Genomic DNA, 21,416 nt, shown 5'->3' on the forward strand with positions numbered 1-21,416 from the left:
GTAGCTTAGTCCATAGATACCTCAGGAGTTTCCATACTTTTAAACTATCTTTCAGCCTCCATAGGGGGCTTAACTGACAGCTCTTCTCTTCTCCACTTTTCCTTATATGGAATATTGCTGAGTATTTAATAAAGCACCGTAAATCCTTCTTCCTGTCCAGCTGCTTTGCCTGATTAAATATTGCTCTCCTCATAACCAAGTCACAGGGTGTAATCCTGAAAGAGCATTAGTTCTCTGGCTTTACCCCACAGCAGCTCCTCTTTGAGCTGCCAGAAGAAGAAATTATCTAATGGCCAAAGCTAAAACTCACTTTTATGGCTCTATAATTCTTAAGAGTGTGAGGAAGATCTTCATAAGGAGATACAGGCAATTGCTAGAGAAGGTGCATAACAGTGCAATCCTAACCAGAAGGAAGTTTTATTGAATTCAGTGGGTCTTTCTCCTGGGTAAGTGAGGTTAGGATTTCGGCTTTAATTATAAAACAGTGTAATGGACTTCAATTATATCATTCAACTAATTAACTGAAATTAGTAGTCCATTATTTTTGTAAAAATACGATCCAGTTCAATGCTTTTCTTAGAAAATTATTTACCCTTCATATGGGATTCCAACTTCTATCAGTTGTGGTTTATACATGTGCTCCTATGAACAACGGTATGTTACGGAAATATTGGGGTTCAATACCCAGTACCCTTTGGGTTCAGCCTAGATGGCCAATGAGATCCAGACTCCAAATGTCAGTCGAACAGGACGTTTATTTAAGCCTGTGCAGCACAACCTGAACCAGCAGGTAGTTGAAGGGTGGCAAACCAAATTTAACAAAAGCACAAACATTTATTCACTTACAAGCAGAGGGGCAGTTATGTCTATATACGTATGGCAGCACTTGCTTCGACTAGCTTCTACTGGTTTAATTACAAGGCATAGCAACTTTCTCATCTTTCCCTCCTTCTTTTGTCTTCAATACTTATAGCAACAGCTCCTCTGAACATGAACATGTTGTTCTGTACTTCTCTCATGGTTCTCTTGCAAACAGAACCTTCACATTCCAACCTTCACTTGCTCAACCCTTCTCACACACATTGCGACTTTTAATTGTGTTATTTCTATAATTTCTGTGACAGACCCATTGAAAGCCACAGATAAATAAAGCATTCCAGCAAATGAGTCATGACCAAAGAAAAGTTCCATTGCTTTCAGGGGACCTGGTCTGTGTACACACCAACACAAGCACAAACACACATGAAACAGAATCCTGGGAACTGAAATTTTTCAGGGGTGCTGGGAATTGTAGCTCTGTGAAGGGTAACCTACATTTCCTGGGATGCTTTGTGGGGATATGCTTGAAATATGTGGTGCACACAGTTGTAGTAATGGCTAGCTTCAACACAGGGATAACCAACATGATTCCCTCAAGATTGTTGTTGGACTCAAATTTGGCTATACTGGGTGGGGCTGATGAGAGCGGGACTCCAGAACAGCTGGAAAACACCACATGGGCTGTCCCTGCTTTGGCGGCACTGCAGCAATGGCCTTCTAGTGCTATCTGTCCAAACTGTAGTTTAATTCAATTAAGAGGAAGACCAAGGAAGTATTCCACTGCAAATAATAATTGCTATTTGTTACTTTATATTATCCCCCAACATGCAAAAAGCACTTATTATTTCCAAAATGATGGAGTGTCTATTTGTGAACATAATGTGTAGCATTCATTGTTTCTTTCCAAACACTGATCTTGCAGATTCAGAAATATCAAGTATTCTTAGAGATTAGACTCATCGTCTGTCAGGAAAGTTGCCAATTCTCTTATTCGTGTATATTCAGGAAATTAGACATATTTCCTTGAAAATCCACCAGATGGGTTAAGCATGTGCTTGTTTACTAGAGTGGGTCAAACATTTGCCCAGTTGCAACTGCAGACCATTAAGCAACTTCATGATAATTTATTCCTACCATTTCTTTGGGGATTGTGTCATGTATATGTGTCAGCAGCTGTGAGGTCTGTCAAGCTCCATTCTCAGCTATGTGCTCCAGTTCTCAAACTGTTAATTAACTGGTCCAGAAATGTTTCTGTGAGATTTTACATTGAGCTTGAAGTGACAATTTATGCGAATGAAAGCACAAACTTGCCAGTCTTAGGCTGGCATTTACTGATCTATAAACAGGAAAAGAAGTGCTTGCTGCCTGGTTGTTAGTGGCTTTTCATTCTGTCCGTAAGAAGGTCCCACCTCCAAATGGAAACAACAAAAGGAATGTACGCAAATCTATAGTGAGGTTAACATACCTCACTATACCTCAGAGAGAATATCCACTTTGATAAAGATATATTCCTTTTAGGATCTTTTCTAAAAGAGTAATTTTCAGAATTTCACTGTCAGAACCAGAGAAGGGGCAAAATGGATTTAGAGGAGAGTTCAAGCCATATTTCACATGTCAGATTTTTGAAAGAGAATCATTCATTCCCTCTAGTTCCAATGTTCAACCTTTTGGTGCCATTGCTTAGGAAGTCAAAACGGCACCCCCACAGGAAATATCAGGGGTTCAGGGGAACCCCAAGGTTCACAGAAGTATTAAAAAAAGTTAGGGAGAAAACTAAGGGAAGGAATACTCAGTACAGCCTAGTGAGCACTGAGCATATTCATTGACATGAGATGTTGTCTTATTGTTGGGAGAGAGGGAACCCAAAAAACCAAACTGGAGAGGAATAGAGTATCTAGAACATTTTGTTACTGGTCCCAGTTATAACGGTATTTTTTTCAGACGAACATTCTCATTCTAACCATATTTCTCTGAAGGGATTGATGGAGTTAACATTAATCAAGAATGCATTGTTATTTGCAGGGTTGCATTCATATTTTTATTTATAATATATAATTTCTATGAGAAAACTGCCTGTCCTTCTGGAAACCACAGACACCAGACAATGAGGAGGAAGTGAGGCACTTGTGTGTCAGGCCCTGCCCCCACCCCCATTGCCAACCTCCTTTGGCATTGCCTATGCAGAGGAATAAAGCTATAATTGAAGACAAGATGAAAGAAGGCCCTGAGCACAGAACAGAGGCTGACAAGGCACTCAAAGGAGTGGATGGTCAATCCATCCCTTAGCATCTTGCACAGCACATTACAACTGCTAAGCAACAGGCAGAAAAATCATTAAGTTGTCTGCCAAACCTTCAGCAATTTTCAAGAGATCCGGGGGGGGGGGGCAGTTTGGGAACCACGGCCTTAGATAATTCCAGTGTGCTCATTAAAGTGATGCTTACTTCCTACTGATTTACATGAGAACATCTGGACTCAACATCCTTCCATAATTCTTTCTTGTCTATGCTACAGTTTTTGTTTTCTTGTTATCTATAAGTAATTAAATGTTGTCTCCCTTAAGACAAAAAAAACAAAACACTTTTAATATACGACCACTGCAGCAAGAATACTATTAGCCCAAAGATGGAAGCAAGAAGAAATGCCAACAAAAGAAGAGTGGCAAATAAAACTGATGGACTACGTCGAGCTGGCAAGACTTACAGGGAAAATTTGAAACCAGTGGGACCAGACTTTCCTAAAGGACTGGAAGAAATTTGTGTAGTATTTGAAGACAACTGTAACTACTTAACATCACTTGTAGGATAGATTGAAAGATTTTGTAAGGAGGACTATTCAATTTATTGTGAGAAGCATTAAGATTAGCTGATGTAAGATTGGATTTAAAACAATAAGCATAGTAATAAAATGCATAATTAGAAAGGAATTCAGAAAACCATTAGAAGGGGTTGATGGAAGCCCTAGGCTATGACAGCCAAGGATTTGTTATGTTGTGTTGGAAAAATTGTGTACAAATCAATTAAAATTATATTAATAATAATAATAACACTTTTAAACAGACTTAGCCGTCTGGAAATAGTAAGAACAGAATTTTCCCTACCATTGTATTTGCTGTGTTCCTCTCCCTTGCCTCTTCATCAGTTGGCTGCCGTGACATTTCCCCCAGCTTTATACACTTTGCAGGTGCATTTGACGCTGAGCCTTGCAGATCTTTGCATCATCTGGGGGTTGATGTTCTCTCCTTTTAATTTAAGGCTGTTCATTAATTTGTACCCTGCAATGTACAAGAAGGTTAGTCGATAAGGGGCAAATTCTGCTACCTAGAACAAATCTCTTTTTCTTGTCCTCGCATGATGAAGCACTCACTGCCTTGCTGCATGCAAATAGGGTGGTCCAGACTTTCCCAGCCAAGTACAAAGTGCAATGATTTGGAACAGTCCTAAGGACCAGGTGGTATGCTACAAATCTTACATGTTGAGAACAGGAACCCCCTGTTGCATCGTTCCTGTGGACTGCAGTCCTGTGCACAGTTAGGTTATTTGTGGCTCATGGGATTCATTGTGATTCAAGCAGCACAGATGATAAATCTTCTCAGATTAATTAAACTTAATATGTCAGAGGTCCCTTGTAGACTATCAAGCCATTGGCCTCATATGGGCACTAGAGATGGAAAGATCTGCAAATTTTGGCGCTCTGAGTTTATCATTTTTCCAATCTGAAATTCAGTTCTTCACATTTCTGTACCAATTTGTGATTTTATTTATTTTTTTAATTCTCTTGAAATTGGTTCAGTATTATAGTGCGAATTCTCCTAGTACACAGTTTTGCATGTAGTTTTTATTATGGTACATATGTTTGCATGCAATTTATCCTAATATTGTTGTACGTTATTTTCACTAATATATTAGTTTTAATGTACATTTCTCCTTAATATAACACTATTTACAGTTCTGTATGCATGCGTTAACCATTCTTACAGAACACTTAACATAGCTGCATTTTATAAATACTTAATGGACTTTGGTAAGGTAGAAGTTGAGGAACTTAGAGAGATGTGGAATAGGGAATTTGAAGGTATTATACAGTTTTAAAAATAGAAAATTGCTTTAGAATTCATATAGAACGTTTCCTTAGATCTGAAACTGAGACTGATTCAGCAGAATTTTAGTATTTTCTGCCTGCCTCAGGAAGTTCACCACCAGGACCATCAGTGCATAGACTATGGGATCCTAGCTCAAGTTCTGGTTGATTCTTACAGGACCCAGTTGAAGAAGGATCGTTCTAACCATAGGTACAATTTGCAACTCTTCCTGAGCCCAGTTTCAATGCCCTGCTTTACATTGCTGAGTTACAAATATATTGGTTTGGATCCAAAGGTTCACTTCCTCTGATATGGGCAGAGGCATTATTCCCTTCGGAAATATTTCAACCCACTATGTAGAAAGAGAAGCTGAAATCAGAATTTTGTGGGAGAGAAAAGTGTGTGCTGTAAGTTTTGTTAATAATGATATATCCTTCATATATCATTATTAACAAAATGCACACGAAATCATATATCATTATTAACAAAATGCACTTCATATATCATTATTAACAAAATGCACACGAAAGCTCATACCTAGAACTAACTCAGTTGGTCTTTAAGGTGCTACTGGAAGGAATTTTTTTATTTTGTTTTGACCATGGCAGACCAACACGGCTACCTATCTGTAAATGATATATCCTGTATGTCAAGCATCTCTTTCCAAGTAATGAGAGAAACAGGAGCATTATATTTGGTTCTTTCTATTAGCTGTCTTTGTTAGAAAATCCCTTCTCTAACGGTCATCAGGGCTTAATTAATTGTCACCTTTCTCCAGGATCAGATTTTTTTTTGGCAGTTTCCCCAGCAAAGCAGGCCAAACAATCCAACTGCATGACAAAAGGCCAGCAATCAAAACGAGAAACAAGGGCATATATTGAGGCTTGATTTCATTCAGATTGGAACTACTGTGACATCTGCTTTGTTTGTTTCTGGCCCTGGTGATGAACAGCCTGGCAACAGCCTACATAGGTGTCAACTCACAAGCTTCCTTTTCCCTGTTAATTAATGGAGGATCAGCAGGTCCTGACCCAAGACAAATATTTTCCTGAAAGGAGGAACAAGGCTGTTCTTGGTGCCTAGTAAGGATCCTGTTCTGAACTTATTTAACAAAATGCAGTTATATGACAAAAATACTGACTGACTTAAGAACTGGGTTTCTATTCATCTTGGAAACCAAATGATAGGTATCCCTTAACTTTTAGCAAGGCTTCATATGGTTTCTCCTCAGAAGCATTTGTTCTGCATTGACCTGCATAAAGGTCCAGTGGCATAGCGTGGGTTGCCAGTGCCACTGCCAGAGCAACCATGCCACTGAAGCCAAGCAAGGCCACACTGCATTGCCCACCCACCTACGCAGTGGGGAGCCTGGCTGCCTGATGTGGCCCTTGGTGGGCAAATTCCCCCAACACCTGTGGAGAGGAGTGTTGGGTTGGATGTGCCAGGTGGCAGACCCCTGATCCCCACTAAAGCTGGTGCCTGCGTGGGGGTGCCCAATTGTGCCCCCTCAGAATTTTGCACCCCCCCATGCTAGGCCACTGTAAGTGACCATCCTAGTGGTGACTTTTTGTTTCACGGCTCTCTGAAACCTGGAGTCAGCTTGGCTTTTGCTAAGCTTGCCACTTCGTCCTTATTTCAAGGAATAGTTTATTTAGCAATACTGAATGTTCATACTAACTACAGAACTATTACGGATGTCACTCTCTGCTATTGCAGGCATAATCTTTATTCAACTGAGCCCAAGCATATCAAGGCTTGGTAAAACTCCCCTCCTCAAGGCAACATGAGGAAAAGAAAAGAAAAATAATGCGTAAATTCCCATAAAATTAATACTTATTCCCAATGGCATCTGCCTGATCACACTGTAGCGTGAGGCACATATGTTGTTTTAAAGACAAGATGTATTATGAATTAATTCATATGCTCCGGAACATTGCCGAAGGGTTTCCTAAATATTTGGAGCATCAGAACTTTTAAGAGGAATCTGTTTTGGTTTGTTTTTAAAAACTGAAGCTACCGGAAGAACATGTTGGGAATTTGTTTCCAGGGAGTAGATAAACACTTAATTAAAAAATTAATTCCAAGATACTGGGTTGGTGTCCTGAAAATTGATTAAAATGTGCCCCTAAAGCCCAATTAACAAAACTGATTTCTGCACTTGGGCTGTTGTTTTTGTAGCACGCTAAAGTAAAGTTTCCAGATTTAATGGTTTAGTCTGCCTCAATCCCAAGGCATATTTTATAAGAGCTTTAGGCCTTGAAGAAAACATCAAACAAACTAGAAACACAATTTACATAAAAGGGAGGAAATAGCCAAGCTTCCAAAATTTAAAATGAGCATAATCTGAGTCCCTTGAATCTTCCCAAAGAGATTTGTTCCTGTAAGACTGGCACATATTTATGCCACTCTGTGCTTCCCCCTTAAGGAAGCCCCTTCTCCTGGAACATCCGGTTAGATCTGGTAACGATTTGCTGCAGATTCCAGGTGCAAGACCATGTATTGTTAGACTTCTTCAGAAAGCAAGTTTCAGCATGTAAGGGCCAGTTTACATAATCAGCAGTGTTTTCTAAGAGTCAAACAAGATGTGAATCTAACTATTGTGTGAATGCAATAATGTGTATAATGCAAATAATGGCTCCCCACCTCCCCCCAAAAGCCCAACAACTTTCTAGGAAAAAGCCCTGGTGTTCTTGCACTGTGCATCTGTGTGCAATTATTATTATGAGTCGGAGTGGCTTCTTAGTACTCTTTTACCCCACCTTTCTCCCCCTGCCCCATCTTCACCTTTCAACCTGATGAAGGTGGGAGTGAATCTGTGGGAAGGAAGTGTCTTTCATTTTCCTATCAACGATTAGACAGTCATCACAACAGAGTTTTCCATTTAACAATAACACTAATGTTTAATTTGTTGTTGTTGTTGTTGTTTAGTCGTTTAGTCGTGTCCGACTCTTCTTATTTTAATAGTTATGCGCAAATGTTCAGATGCATATGTGTTCCAGATACTTGCTACCACCCTACATAGCGCTCGGTGGCAAGCTATTACACACTTTAAAACATGTAATTCACAAACCAGCAGATATTACATCAAGCAGCTAACAATGCTGTAAATATTTGCTTTCATATATTAAAACACCACAGGAGGGAAAGGCAAAAAAAAAGAGAGAGAAAAAAAAAGAATTGCAGACAGAATGGAGCAGATACCCCCGTTTTACAGTGCCATAGATATTAGAGAAAAGTTGGTTCATTTGTAATCCCAGAAGTTTCTGCGCTAGTGCTTAACACATAATTTCACCTAGTTTAAAATGTGAATTATTGCTGCCTGGTAATCCCTAGTAAACAATCTTTGCTTCATTATTGGATTGTTGCCTATGATCATGCAGAAATGATCAAAATATGAATTGTAGTCAATCTCATATTAAGCTTGACATAATATAGCTGACCTCTTGTCTGACTTTTTCACCTTGTCCTTGTTACAGTGGTGCCTCGCAAGACGAAATTAATCCGTTCCGTGAGGCTCTTCGTATAGCGGTTTTTTTGTCTTGCGAAGCAAGCCCATTGACAGCTTAGCGGATTAGCGCTATTAGCGGTTTAGCGGCTTTTAGCGATCAGCTGTTAAGTGGCTTATCAGCGGATCAGCTGATAAGCGGCTTAGGAAAAGGGGGGGAAAAGGGAGGGAAACCCGCAGGAACTCGCAAGACATTTTCGTCTTGCGAAGCAAGCCCATAGGGAAATTCGTTTTGCGAAGCACCTCCAAAACAGAAAACCCTTTCGTATAGCGGGTTTTCTGTCTTGTGAGGCGTTCGTCTTGCGGGGCACCACTGTATTTCCTTTCAGCACAGTATTTTCTCATCAGTAATTGCCAACACAGAATCATAAAACTATAGAGTTGGAAGGGACCCACCCAAGGGGATATTTGTTCACTTTTGCATTCATATCTCTGGAAAAGTAAAGAAGACTTAAGTCTTCTGAAGAAGGAACTTGGTTAAGTTAGTATTATTGCTTGCTATCAAGTTACAATGTAGTGAAAATATTTTTGGAGCTTCAAAGCAGTTATATTGTGGGTCACAGGTGAAGAACTAGCGGTAGATTTGGGAGTTACTACAATAGAAATTACTTTATTGAGCAATCTTGGTTTCATAAGATTTTTATTTGCAACGAGTTGTCACATCCATTGCCCTGCCATTTACCTGCTGGCAGACTGAGAGGTTGTCCCTTCCACTGGGAGTGAATTATTTACTAATTAACTAGAGTTGTGCCTTTTCTGGGGACACAGTGGGGAAATGAAAGGGTTTCGGACAGGGCATGTAACCTGCAGCAAATCCCTGACATGTCCTGTTCTCCTCCACTCTGCTAGCATAACATCACCAGCAGAACAACTACAATGGCAAATCCTTCTCACAGTGCATGTGGGTGGGGGAACTTCCAGTGGTGAAAGTGCTACTCACAGGTGTACTTCATACCCTGTTGGCCGAGCAGCACTTATGATACTTATAACCATATCAGTGAGGCCAAGAGGGCAGCCTTGTTGCCCGGGCAGCCCAGGACCTCCATATACACTGCCCAGGCTTACACCCCAGGGAAGTCACTTCGGTGCTGCTAACACAGCAGTTTGACTTCATCCCTGAAGGTGTACTCCATTGTCTGAGACAGACAGATGCCAACAACAATGAAGTTATGCATAGGATTGCACTGCAAACACTGGGAAATTGAATATTTGCTGATTTGAAAGGGATACCCATCGCAGCTTCAATCCAATTAGAAAAATTATAATTGGATAAAACTGCACCAAATGTTATCAAATCTACCAAATGAGACAAAAATTACAATGAAGAATAACGATAGTAAAGTGCTTAACAGACAGCTCACTATTTAGTGGATCCCAATTGCAGAAGCCATTAATAAAGCATTTAAACTAAGCATGGGCATGGTTTCAAAATACTGAGGGCATTGCTGCTTCCTCACTGCACAGCTTGGAAAACTGACTGTAGAAACCCTGGGTAATTCTTAAAGAGCAAATCTTCCGTTGCTGAGCAACAGCACACACTGATATAAAGGATGCAGGATATTGGAGGACTTAATATTTGGGAATTGTGATTGCAAAGGGGAAAAATAAAGAACCAATTCAATCTAGTCAGACAAGCTCAGTACAATTGAAATAGAGATTTTATTTTATTTTTAAATCGGATGGAGCAATCATGGTAGTATTAATCTTTGTGTAACAGAACTAAGTTGTTGTTTAAAGTTAACATTGAGAGCTAACCAATACTGGAAATGCATGAAGCAACAGAGAAGAAGGAAATGCATTTCAGAAAAGACCTAACAAGTAGCATTTTTCTTTAGAACCCAATTTCAAGATGCATTTCAGATACAAACCTAGAGCTTCATCCTAAAAGATGTTGAGCCTCCTAATTTAATCCTTAAGTAGAAAAAGATATATTTCTATCTTCAAAACAGGGATGGGGAATCTGCAAGCCTCTAGAACAGAAGTTTCCAAACTTATTTGGCCTACCGCCCCCATTTCGGGGGGCGGGATACTCAGTGAAAAAAACAGGAAGATTCAGTGACAAATTTGCATTCTTTTATGTATCTATATTTCTACCTACATCCTACAACGTAATAAAGAAAGATGTTGCAAATAAGACACCTTGAAGCTGCAGCCCACCTGCCATTGGCCAAATAGGCAGGCAAGCTGCAATTTACTTTCCAGGCCTGGGAAAACCCCTCATCTGCAGCACAACTGCCAGATCTAGGGGAGGCCTTGTCACCGTCCCACAACAGCACTCCACCTGCCAGTAAGTGGCATCACACAACAGATGAAACATGGATGAACAGTTTTTCAAAATTTTATCTTTCATTCCACATTGACCAACCAGATGTAACTTCCTGCTAAACTCCTGTGACTTTTTATACCACAAATGTTCAGGTATATTTTTCTTCCACTTTTGTTACACTATAGCTCCTCTGGACAGCAATAATATGCTAGCTTTGGAGCACCCTCACAGAACTACTGATAAAACAGAGTAAGTCCACCGCTAACACACTATTATTATGTCAAGCAGTGACGAACTTGGAGATCTCAAATTTTAGTGGCACCCTGGGCAATGGCAAATTTTGGTGCCCCCCACCAGTGTTTGGAACTCCCATTGTTCTAGGCGCACTGTATGACAGGGAATATAATTAGTGCGAACAGTTTCTGAGCTCTGGGTGCAGTACTGAGCCTAAGATTAAAACTGTAGAGTGGAAGGAAAGGAGGACCTTTTTCTGCCTCCCCACTTCCACTACTCTCTGAAGACTGGAGAACAGACCCTCTTAAGATTATTAGGGAGGTGGGAAGGGGAAAGATCAGACCATGTGAAAAATGATCATAATATTTTAGCTGCAGTTCATTCATTTTCAGCTTTGTATTTTTGTTATATTAAAAAACCCATGCCTAGACATTTCACTGTTGCACCCATAACCTAGGTTTAAGGTGCCATTTAGCTCTTAGCTTTCATATCTCAGTTTCCAACACTGCCCCCTGCCTCTTGCACTCCATTCTATATCATAGTTGTAGCATCTCCTGCAGAGCCCTTGAGGCTCCGTTTCCAGTGTGACCGAACCCAACATGCTCCCCTAAACCTGCCTCTGTGTCAAGAATATACTGCAAACTACACCTGCAACAAAACAGCAGTCTGGAATGGCCCTTTGTGTCAAGTATCCCCTAAAGTCATGCACATATCAACAATTCTACAACTAACAGTCAGATTCATGCACATATGTACAGCTTAAGTTCCCTCAAAAACCAGCTTACTGCATAGTAAAACTGCTCCCAGAGTCTACCATTTTGCAAATGGGGAATTACATGGCTGACGTAGGAAAATAATTCAATGAACACAGGAATCTGCTCTTAGTGGCTATTCTCTCATGCCTTCTCCCTCTACAACAATCAGAAGTGGTACAATCAAAGAACAGTTTTACAGCAATATGAAAGTTTTGACCATAAAACTTGTCCAGGGTGCCAATCAGCAAGGGTAGCTCTTTGTGCCATCTTTCAGACCAGATGTGGGCTGTTAGTCTGAGAGCTCAGTTCACAGGAGATATATTGTAGATTGAGACAATGGCACTGAGTGAAAGTCCTGCCCGTGACTGCAATTATTAGCTGCAGACAAAATTTCATCTCAATAACTAGGCACTCTGCCAATTGCTAGGGGGAGCCCTGTGCCCTGTGAGGCCCTTGGGGGAGGAAACTGCAAAGGGTCCTGAGAGATGTTTACCTCTTTGCCATTAAAGCACTGCTTTTCATTCCCTCTGTGCCTGAAACTTCGCTGTACTCATATCCATTCTGCCGCTTCATGCAGCAGCTCTTATCTAACATGTTTAGGGAAAACACTACAGTGGTACATCGGGTTAAGAACTTAATTCATTCTGGAGGTCTGTTCTTAACCTGAAACTTTTCTTAACCTGAAGCACCACTTTAGCTAATGGGGCCTCCCGCTGCCGCTGCACCGCCGCTGCGCAATTTCTGTTCTCATCCTGAAGCAAAGTTCTTAACCCAAGGTAATATTTCTGGGTTAGCGGAGTCTGTAACCTGAAGTGTCTGTAACCTGAAGCGTATGTAACCCAAGGTTCCATTGTACCACACAGCTTCCTTTATGACCTGCAGTATTTTATTTTATTGACCTGTGTTTCTCTAGGTTCACAGTCGGGTCTCGAGCTGTTGTATTCTATGTGAATTTTACCTTCAGATGCTATACTGCTAATTTTTAGCTGTTAGAAGTCTATCTCTGGCTGCTATGAACAGCACCTTTTGTCAAAGGGGAGAAAGAGAGAGAACCTTCTTTTGAGGTGGTTGGAAAGGGAGGGAGTGAATACAGATTGCATAAGCCACAAGACAAATAAACATGCTGAGCTTACTCTGCCTCTCTATTAGTGCTCGGAAGAGATTATATAAATATCAGGCTCTGGGAGGATAAGATATTGAGGAATTTGGAAGATCACCTATAACTTAAAAGGTTTTAATCATACACATTCAAATGGCACAGTGATGAGAACCTCCATGTAGCCGAGCACCTGGGAAAACAGATTTCATGTGTTGAAAACGTTGCCTGCTGAAGCGGTAGTGTTTTCTTCCTGACTTCAAGAATGAAAGGAAGCAGAAAATGTGTGGGCCTGACACCACACATCAGCCAGGAAAAGCTGCTGAGAGATGGAGGGTGAAAAGTTCCAGAGGAAGCCAGGCACAGAGCAACGGTGAGAATTGGCAAATGTATTTTAATACTGTACTGCGGCTTGGGCCAGAGGCTTCCAAAGCAGTGTACAGATAGCTTAAAAGACATAAGCATACTATAGAACAAAAATACAGCCCATAACATCAGGAGAACAGGCTGAAGTACAAGCATTTCAAACAGAACAGGAGACTGACAAATATTAGGGGCTGGAACAATTCCAGTTTTCACAAACAACTCAGAAAAAGGTGGTTTTTTGCCATCTGCCAGAGAAAGGCAAGGGAAAAGGCCCAATATGCCTCTTGGTCAAAGGAGCTCTACAGTTTGGTGTCACTGTCAAGAAGACCTGATCCCTATGGCCAAAGACACCAGGAAAAGCCATGAAAAATGGGATATTCTTCCAAGCAAAATGTTTAGGGGTTTGTCATTAGACACCCACATCTATGTGCTACTACTTATTGTATCTCTAGCGGGCAGTGTTATGTTTTTTGTTTTGCTTTTTTAAGTGGCCTTTTTCAAGGATGCTGGAAGTACTTTATAAAATGCCGTTTAGTTCTAGAATAGATATGTATCCTGGTAGGCATAGCCCAAAGGCATCTGGCAAAGACAGCATGTGGCATTATAATAAGGTAAAATGCATTTTTTTAGATCCTCTAAGTGTGATTTACATACATTTTAACTTTGGTTCTGTATAGAGCAGTATTTCCAGAGAGAGGAGCGCAATCAACAAAAGCTTGGTGCCCTTTTCAGTTTATAATGTCACCCAAGCTTGTGCCTAGGAAACAGATGTGGACCCATCATTTCACCCTTTATCTTACATTAAGAAGCCTCTTTTGCAGCTAACTGGTCCCATGTGTACCATATAGATGTTGCAAATTCCTAGTGAAGCTACAAAAAGGGAGCTTTTTGTCAACTGCCAAGGCAGCCAGAATCAGTCTTACAAAAATGAGGCTCAGAAGTTCAGTGCACTTCCATGAGAAAAACATGAGAAAAACAGAGTGTCAAAGAAAGGGGTTTGGACTAGATGACCATTAGGATCCCTTCCAATTCTACAATTCTTTGATTCTTTGAAGTCGATTGTATATTCAGAGTCATATCATCCACAAATAATTATATCTGCATTGCTCCAGTGATCTTCCCAAAATGCCAACTAAACAATAGCCGTTACAGTTTGTGATATCAAGACAGCGAGGAAGAGGGAGAAGGGAACCACTGTAGAAATGCACAATAAAATGATACAAGGTTTTGCAGCCACTCAGATGGACATTTTCATTCATTAAAAACAAATGAAGATCCCTACTGGATCATTGGTCTTGATACAGCTGTGGCCTTGACATTTCCTCATTTATATGTGGCAAGCAAGCAACATGGATAGCGCCAACACTAGCAGACGATCCCTACAGCAGTCACCATGGGTTCCTGCTTAAACCAGTTTAAAGATTAAAATTCCCATACACTACCATCTCAGCATATACAGTAACTTGCTGTGAGAAAGCAGAATAGGCAGAATTAATCTCTTAAGGGGCCCATAGGACTCAAAATAACAATGGTCTTTGTGATATTCCAATGCAAGCCCTGAAACATCAAGTGATGTTTTATCCAGTGGTGCATCTGATTTGCCCAGTGAGTATAACCACAGCATCCAACTAGTCAGTTGTCACACATTATCACCAAATACTGCAGTAGCCTCTCAAGATTTGCTATCTGCTTTCCAAATCCTTCATGAAATGTGTCTGTACTCTTCAGCACAGAGAAGGATTCAGTGTTGATATGATATGGTGCAAATCCAACAAACATTGTGAAACTCTCATAGAAATGCTACGATTCTTAGGAGACTGGCACAATGCTGAACAATACAAGAGTAGGATGACCAGGATTTGTATTGCAGCGTCTTCCTCCTGCTGGGGATGGAGAGCTCTATACAACAACAACAACAACAACAACAACAACAACAACAACAACAACAACAACAACAACAACAACAACAACTCCTCTGCCACAAGAGGAACATCAGGTTCCTAGGTGTGCTAAGATAGTGAATAGCCAATCCAGTACTTTGACACAGGCACAAAATGAGCCTTCAGACAATTAAAACTATGTATTTTCCAATAAAAGCCATTTTATTTCCTGGATTCTTTTAGAACAGAATGAGCCTTATTTGCTATTGGTTAACCCACAGGAAGACCAAAATAAAACCAACATGATGTGATTTCTAATCTATTACTTTCTTTCTCTCTCTTTCAATAAAAAGAACTGGCTAGAACTTCACAAAGCCAACCTTTCCTTTAAAGAGAAGGAAATAAAAGTTTAGAACAGATAGCATTTCTCTACCAGCTTGGGCTGGGTTCTCTAATTCCAATTTCAGAAAGTCAACCAGTTCCTCCCCAGCATTATGCTGCATTTTCATTTATGTCAGGTCCTTCTCTAATAACCAAGCTTATTCCCTCAGCTCAGTGAAATAAACATTAATTCTCCAGCAGAGTGAAAGAAATTAAATGTGCAAAGCCCCAAAGTAAGATGGGAAAACAGAATGAAATTAGGTTTGGATATATTTGCAGGCATTTTCAAATTTCCATATTTGTGTAGTGGGGTGGGGCAGGGGAGTTGGTCATCATTCAGAATTTTAGATTGATGTAAAGAATTAGAGAGCTAAGATATAAAGTTACAGTGCATGGAGTCTGGTAATCATTCTTATAATGAAACCTGGATTTGCCTCTGAATACCAGTTGCTGGGAATAGCAGGTTTGGAGAGTGCTGATGCCAACAGGTTTTGGTTGGCCACTGTGATAACTTCTTATGTTCCCATGACACAACACAGCTGCCACAAAGACAGCTGTGATTACTAAGACCCAGCATGGGTTTTTCAAAAATAAGTCATGGCAGACCAATTTGATTTCTTTTTTTGATGGAATTACAAACTTGGTGGATCAGGGAAATGCTGTGGACATAGTGTATCTTGATTTCAGTAAGGCTTTTGACAAAGTCCCCCATTATATTCTCGTGAGGAAGCTGCTAAAATGTGGGTTGAACAAGGTAACTGTTAGGTGGATTTGTAGCTGGTTGACTGACCGAACCCAAAGAGTACTCATTAATGGTTCCTCATCATTAAGCGACAAGTGGGGTGCCGCAAGGTTCTGTCCTGAGCCCATTGTTGTATGAAGTCTTTATAAATGACTTGGATCAAGGAACTGAGGGGATGCTCATCCAATTTGCAGATGACACCAAACTGGGAGGGGTAGCTGATGCCGCAGAAGACAGAATCAGAATTCAAAATGACCTTAGCAGATTGGAGAACTGCGCGCAAGCTAACAAAATGAATTTCAATAGGGACAAATGTAAGGTTCTGCACCTAGGCAGGAAGAACCAGATGCACAAATATAGGATGGAGGATGCCTGGCTTGCCAGTAGTACATGTGAAAAGGATCTAGGGGTCTTAGTGGACCACAAGCTTAACATGAGTCAACGGTGTGATGCACAAGCAAAAAAAAGCTAATGTTATTCTAGGTGTGATGGCCTGGGATTCCGATTCAGAGGCTGAACCAGAGGAATCCCAGCCTGCACAGGAGTCCCCGCCTCCAGGGCCGGCTGAACTGGGGCAGGGCCTTGATTCCGAAGCGCCTGCACCGGATCCTCAGGAGCAGGCACCAGGTGATCCCACTCTGGCTCCAGAGGTGGTTGAGGACTCAGTGCCTGCAGGTGAGTCTCCCCCTGGGCCCAGTAACCCTTTAGCCTCTCCTGAACTGCAGAGGCGAAGGGCAGAGAGGCGAAGGGAACTGGTTTCTCCCAGGAGGAGTGCTCGCCTTAAGGCCAAGAGAGGCGGGTCTCCTAGGGGCCGGGACCGCCCCTGGCCTCAGAACAGATAAAGGCCAGTCAGCCCGGTCCCAGGTTGTGGGAGCAACGTCGTTGTTGAGTACCTGTTCCTGCCCGGACCCAGACCTGACTCTCCAGTGCTCCTGTCCCCGCCCGGCTTCCTGCTTCGGACCTCGCCCCGCTCCTTGTGGACTGATTCCAGGCTAGTGACCCAGGACCGGACTTTGACTACGCCAACGGTAACCTTCCCCCCGGGATCAGCACACTAGGCTGCATGAAGTATAGTGTCCAGATCAAGGGAAGTAATAGTACCACTCTATTCTGCCTTCGTCAGACCACACTTGGAATAATGTGTCCAGTTCTGGGCACCACAATTTAAGAAGGATGTTGACAAGCTGAAATGTGTGCAGAGGAGGGCAACCAAGATGATCAAGGGTCTAGAAACTAAGCCTTATGAGAAGTGCTTGAAGGAGCTGGGTATGTTTAGCATGGAAAAGAGGAGACTGAGAGGAGATATGATAGCCATCTTCAAATATCTTCAAATAGGTGTCACATGGAAGAGGGAGCATGCTTGTTTTCTCCTGCTCTGGAGGGTAGGACTTGAACCAATGGCTTCAAGCTGCAAGAAAGGAGATTCCAACTAAACATTCGGAAAAACTTTCTGATAGTAAGAGCTGTTCAGCAGTGGAAAAGACTCCCACAAGAGGTGGTGGGCTCTCCTTCCTCAGAGGTTTTTAAGCAGAGGTTGGATGGCCATCTGTCATGGATACTTTAAGCTGAGATTCCTGCATTGCAGGGGGTTGGACTAGATGACCCCTGGGGTCCCTTCCAACTATGATTCTATGATATCGCAGTCATGGTTGAGTCAGCTGAATCACATTCCACCATTATAATGACAAATTGAAGGCAGTAGGACAGAAAAAGGATGGTGCAGGTGGTGGGAAAGGGAAAGAGGAATGTATGGAGTTTTGTTTATTTATTATGGGGCCACATGTGTGGCCCTGTTGTTAAGAGAAGTGTGAGTCAGCTGAAACTCACCCCACCATTATAATGAGAAATTAAGGGTTCTACAGTCTCTGGAAGTGGGTCACTTCCAGAGTCTCTGCAAGTGGGTCACTGGATTGATTTGGAACTTGGCAGTGTAGGAGAGGATGGCTTGAAGACAATGCCAAATTTGGGGTAGAAAGGATAAGAAAAGTCTTATTCTGAATGAGTTAAATGTTTGAGAAGAGACTGGCATTTTGCAGAACAGACCTCAGCCTTGAAGAGTTAATATTTCAAATAGGCCCACAGTTTAGAACATGCATAGGCAAACTCCGGCCCTCCAGATGTTTTGGACTACAGTTCCCATCATCCCTGACCACTGGTCCTGTTAGCTAGGGATGATGCGAATTGTAGTCCAAAACATCTGGAGGGCTGGAGTTTGCCTATGCCTGGATTAGAAGCTAGGTGTGACAGGTGACAGGGAGAAGAAATTCTATAAGTTGGCATGGGGGTGAGAATATTTCTGAGGTGTACATTTCTGGATTTTCTGAGAAGAGAATAGGAAGAAGCAGTTTAAGGGGGCCGTGACAATGTATGCTTTATCTGTTGAATTTCCTCTTTTTCCATTGCAAACTTTATAGGCTAGGCATGCCAACTTTCCTCGAAATCCCCACCCAGGCCTGCTCCTGTGCCTTTTTAGAATTATTACATAATTTGTGCACTTGCTTCCTCTAAAATGTATAATGCTGTCCCTAGAAAGTGTCAAAGCCAATCAAAACTTTGTGGCTACAGCAAAATTGAGCAGTAACTGAAACTGTGATATTGACTAATTAATCTTCACAGACTCTCATCTGTTTTGTGAAAAACAAGGTCACAGAAAGGATTAAGACAAAAAATAATTGTGTGAACAAGACCTTAAATTTCATTCCCCAAAGGCAGGTTTCTTTTCTTGCATTTATCTTTTCTATCATCCAGTTCTCAAGCCACCAAGAATTTATGTAAAATATATTGAATGCAATTTTCAAAATTATCATAATCCAGAGCGCAGTATGACTAATTCTACCTGCACAGCATGGTCTTTGACTTAGGACTTTTTCAACCTTGATGCTAAAAGTGCCTCTTGTGTAGACTTAGACCAGTCAAAACAGTCTGAACTTCAAAATAATTGCAAAAAAAATGAGTTTTTGAGAGAAGAATCAGACAAATATAAGGAGCTATGTTCAAAAAGTTGCAATATTCCACATGATGCAAAATGGGTATTTTTTATCCTCAGTTGTTATCAAAAATGGCTGACAAGTAGCCTTCCCTTGGCATTTAATATGTCTGCTTCTATGGGGTCAAATTAGTCCCTTGTTTTTGGTAAACATTTTAAACATTTAATGGGGTCGTTTGTGTCTCTTTATTATCAGCACAATTATGAAAAACAAAACATAAATCTCTAATGCTTCTAAAGCTAATCTTGCATTAGCACCTGTTGATGTTAACAATCACTGTCATAATCTTCCTGCTCCATGACAACACCATTGTTAGTATTCAAATAGTCTCTGGCTTTACACACTTTGCATAATATTATGCACTCAGGTCCTTTTTTTCTGCAGCTGCAGGTGACTTCTTTCAGGAGTTGTGCAGGTAGAAGATATGTCATGATCAGGTTCAACATGACATCAAGTTCCTTCCATTCCCATTCGCTACCATTCATGCTTGAAACCTCCTTCCCAATCCAAGCCTGTATCTGATAATACACCCTCAAACTGAGGTATTTCATAGCAGCAGGTGTTGGGGGCACTTGCTCAGGGTGCACAGATGGTGGAGAGCTAGCCACTTCCTCAGAAAATACCTGGCAAGACTGTCCATCCACTGCTATTTTAGGTGAAGCACCGGAGAGGCTTCAGAGAGCTCTTTCAACAGCTGCAGCAATGATTATGCACTGTGTGGCGAAGTACTTTCTCTTATCTATCCAAAATCTTCCAACATTCAGCTTCATTGGATGCCCATGACTTCTAATGTTATGAGAGATGGAGGAAAATCTTTTCTCAATCCACTTTCACCATGGCAAGCATAATTTTATATACTGATATACTGATATACTGCCACCTCTTACTCACCTTTTCTCTAACCTAAAAAGTCCCAGACACTGCAACCTTTCTTCGTAAGGGAGTCACTCCATCCCCTTCATAAGTTTGGTTGCCCCTTTCTGAACATTTCCAACTCTACAATATCCTTTTTTGAAGTGAGATGACCAGAACTGCACACTCCAGATACAATCCTACCATAGATTTGTATCCAAAAAAAGGTCTTGGTGATGAAAGAGCAATATTTGATTTAAAAATGCGCTACTGAGTGGCTATCAATGTCAGTACAGTACACTGAAGTCATCTCCAAGTACATAAACCCTGGGAGGATGCCATCTGCAATTAGTACAAGAGTCTCCATATCTTTTTCGCTGAATTGCTGTTGACCTACTAATGTTCCAAGACTTTGGGACCTATCCTTTCTTTGGCTCTGGTGAAAAAGGCAATGTCTTGCATTGCAGGATGAGCAGGTCAGTATCATCTCCTACAGTGATGGAATCACTGAACCATCAAGGTTAGCTTGGTAGTTAATTGGGAACATAAGAAGATCCTTGCTGGATCAGACCAAAGGCCATGTAGACCTTCATCCTGTTCTCATAGTGACCCACCAGATGCCTATGGGGAGCCAGTAATCAGATTATGAGCACAACAGCATTCTTCCCCCATTGCCTCCAGTGCTTTTTTTTAAAGCCATCCAACTTGATGGCCATCACTACATCTTATGCTGGTAAATTCCATAGTGCAACCACTGCGCACTGTGTGAAGATGTACTGCCTGATTCAGTGTTTGAAAATCCCATTGTTCTAGGCGCACTGTGTGACAGGGAATTTCATTAGCGTGAGCAGTTTCCGAGCTCTGGGTGCAGTACTGAGCCTAAGATTTTGGATTAAAACTGCAGAGTGGAAGGAAAAGAGGACCTTTTTCTGCCTTCCCACTTCCAGCTACTCTCTGAAGACTGGAGAAGAGACCCTCTTGAGAATATTGAAGGGGTGGGCAGGGGAAGGACTAGACCATGTGAAAAATGAACATCATATTTTAGCTGCAGTTCATTCATTTTCAGCGTGGGTGGCACTGTGGTCTAAACCATTGAGCCTCTTGGGCTTGCTGATCAGAAGGTCGGCAGTTAGAATCCCTGCGATGGGGTGAGCTCCAGTTTCTTGGTCCCAGCTCCTGCCAACCTAGCTGTCAGGGACACGCCCAGCAGAGAGGAATCTCCAGAGGAAGAGGAAAAAAATGAGAGGCACAAATACAAGATGGGTGACACCTGGCTTTAGAGCAGTACATGTGAAAAGGATCTAGGAGTCTTGGTTGACCACAAACTTGACATGAGCCAACAGTGTGACGCGGCAGCTAAAAAAGCCAATGCAATTCTGGGCTGCATCAATAGGAGTATAGCATCTAGATCAAGGGAAGTAATAGTGCCACTGTATTCTGCTCTGGTCAGAC

At 41.5% G+C, this 21,416-nt stretch overlaps 1 long non-coding RNA gene across 2 annotated transcripts in view; it reads right to left on the reverse strand.

Moving 5' to 3' along the window:
• Window positions 1–21,416, reverse strand: part of LOC309336063 — a 105,585-nt gene that overhangs the window by 44,357 nt on the left and 39,812 nt on the right. For both annotated transcript variants that reach the window (XR_014153875.1, XR_014153876.1), the window contains exon 3: window positions 3,920–4,093. This is a non-coding gene — a long non-coding RNA (uncharacterized lncRNA). The remainder of the gene's footprint in view (window positions 1–3,919; window positions 4,094–21,416) is intronic.

The sequence above is a fragment of the Podarcis erhardii genome (assembly GCF_964252035.2).
Source record: "Podarcis erhardii genome assembly, chromosome: 2".
NCBI classification, from domain to species: domain Eukaryota; kingdom Metazoa; phylum Chordata; class Lepidosauria; order Squamata; family Lacertidae; genus Podarcis; species Podarcis erhardii.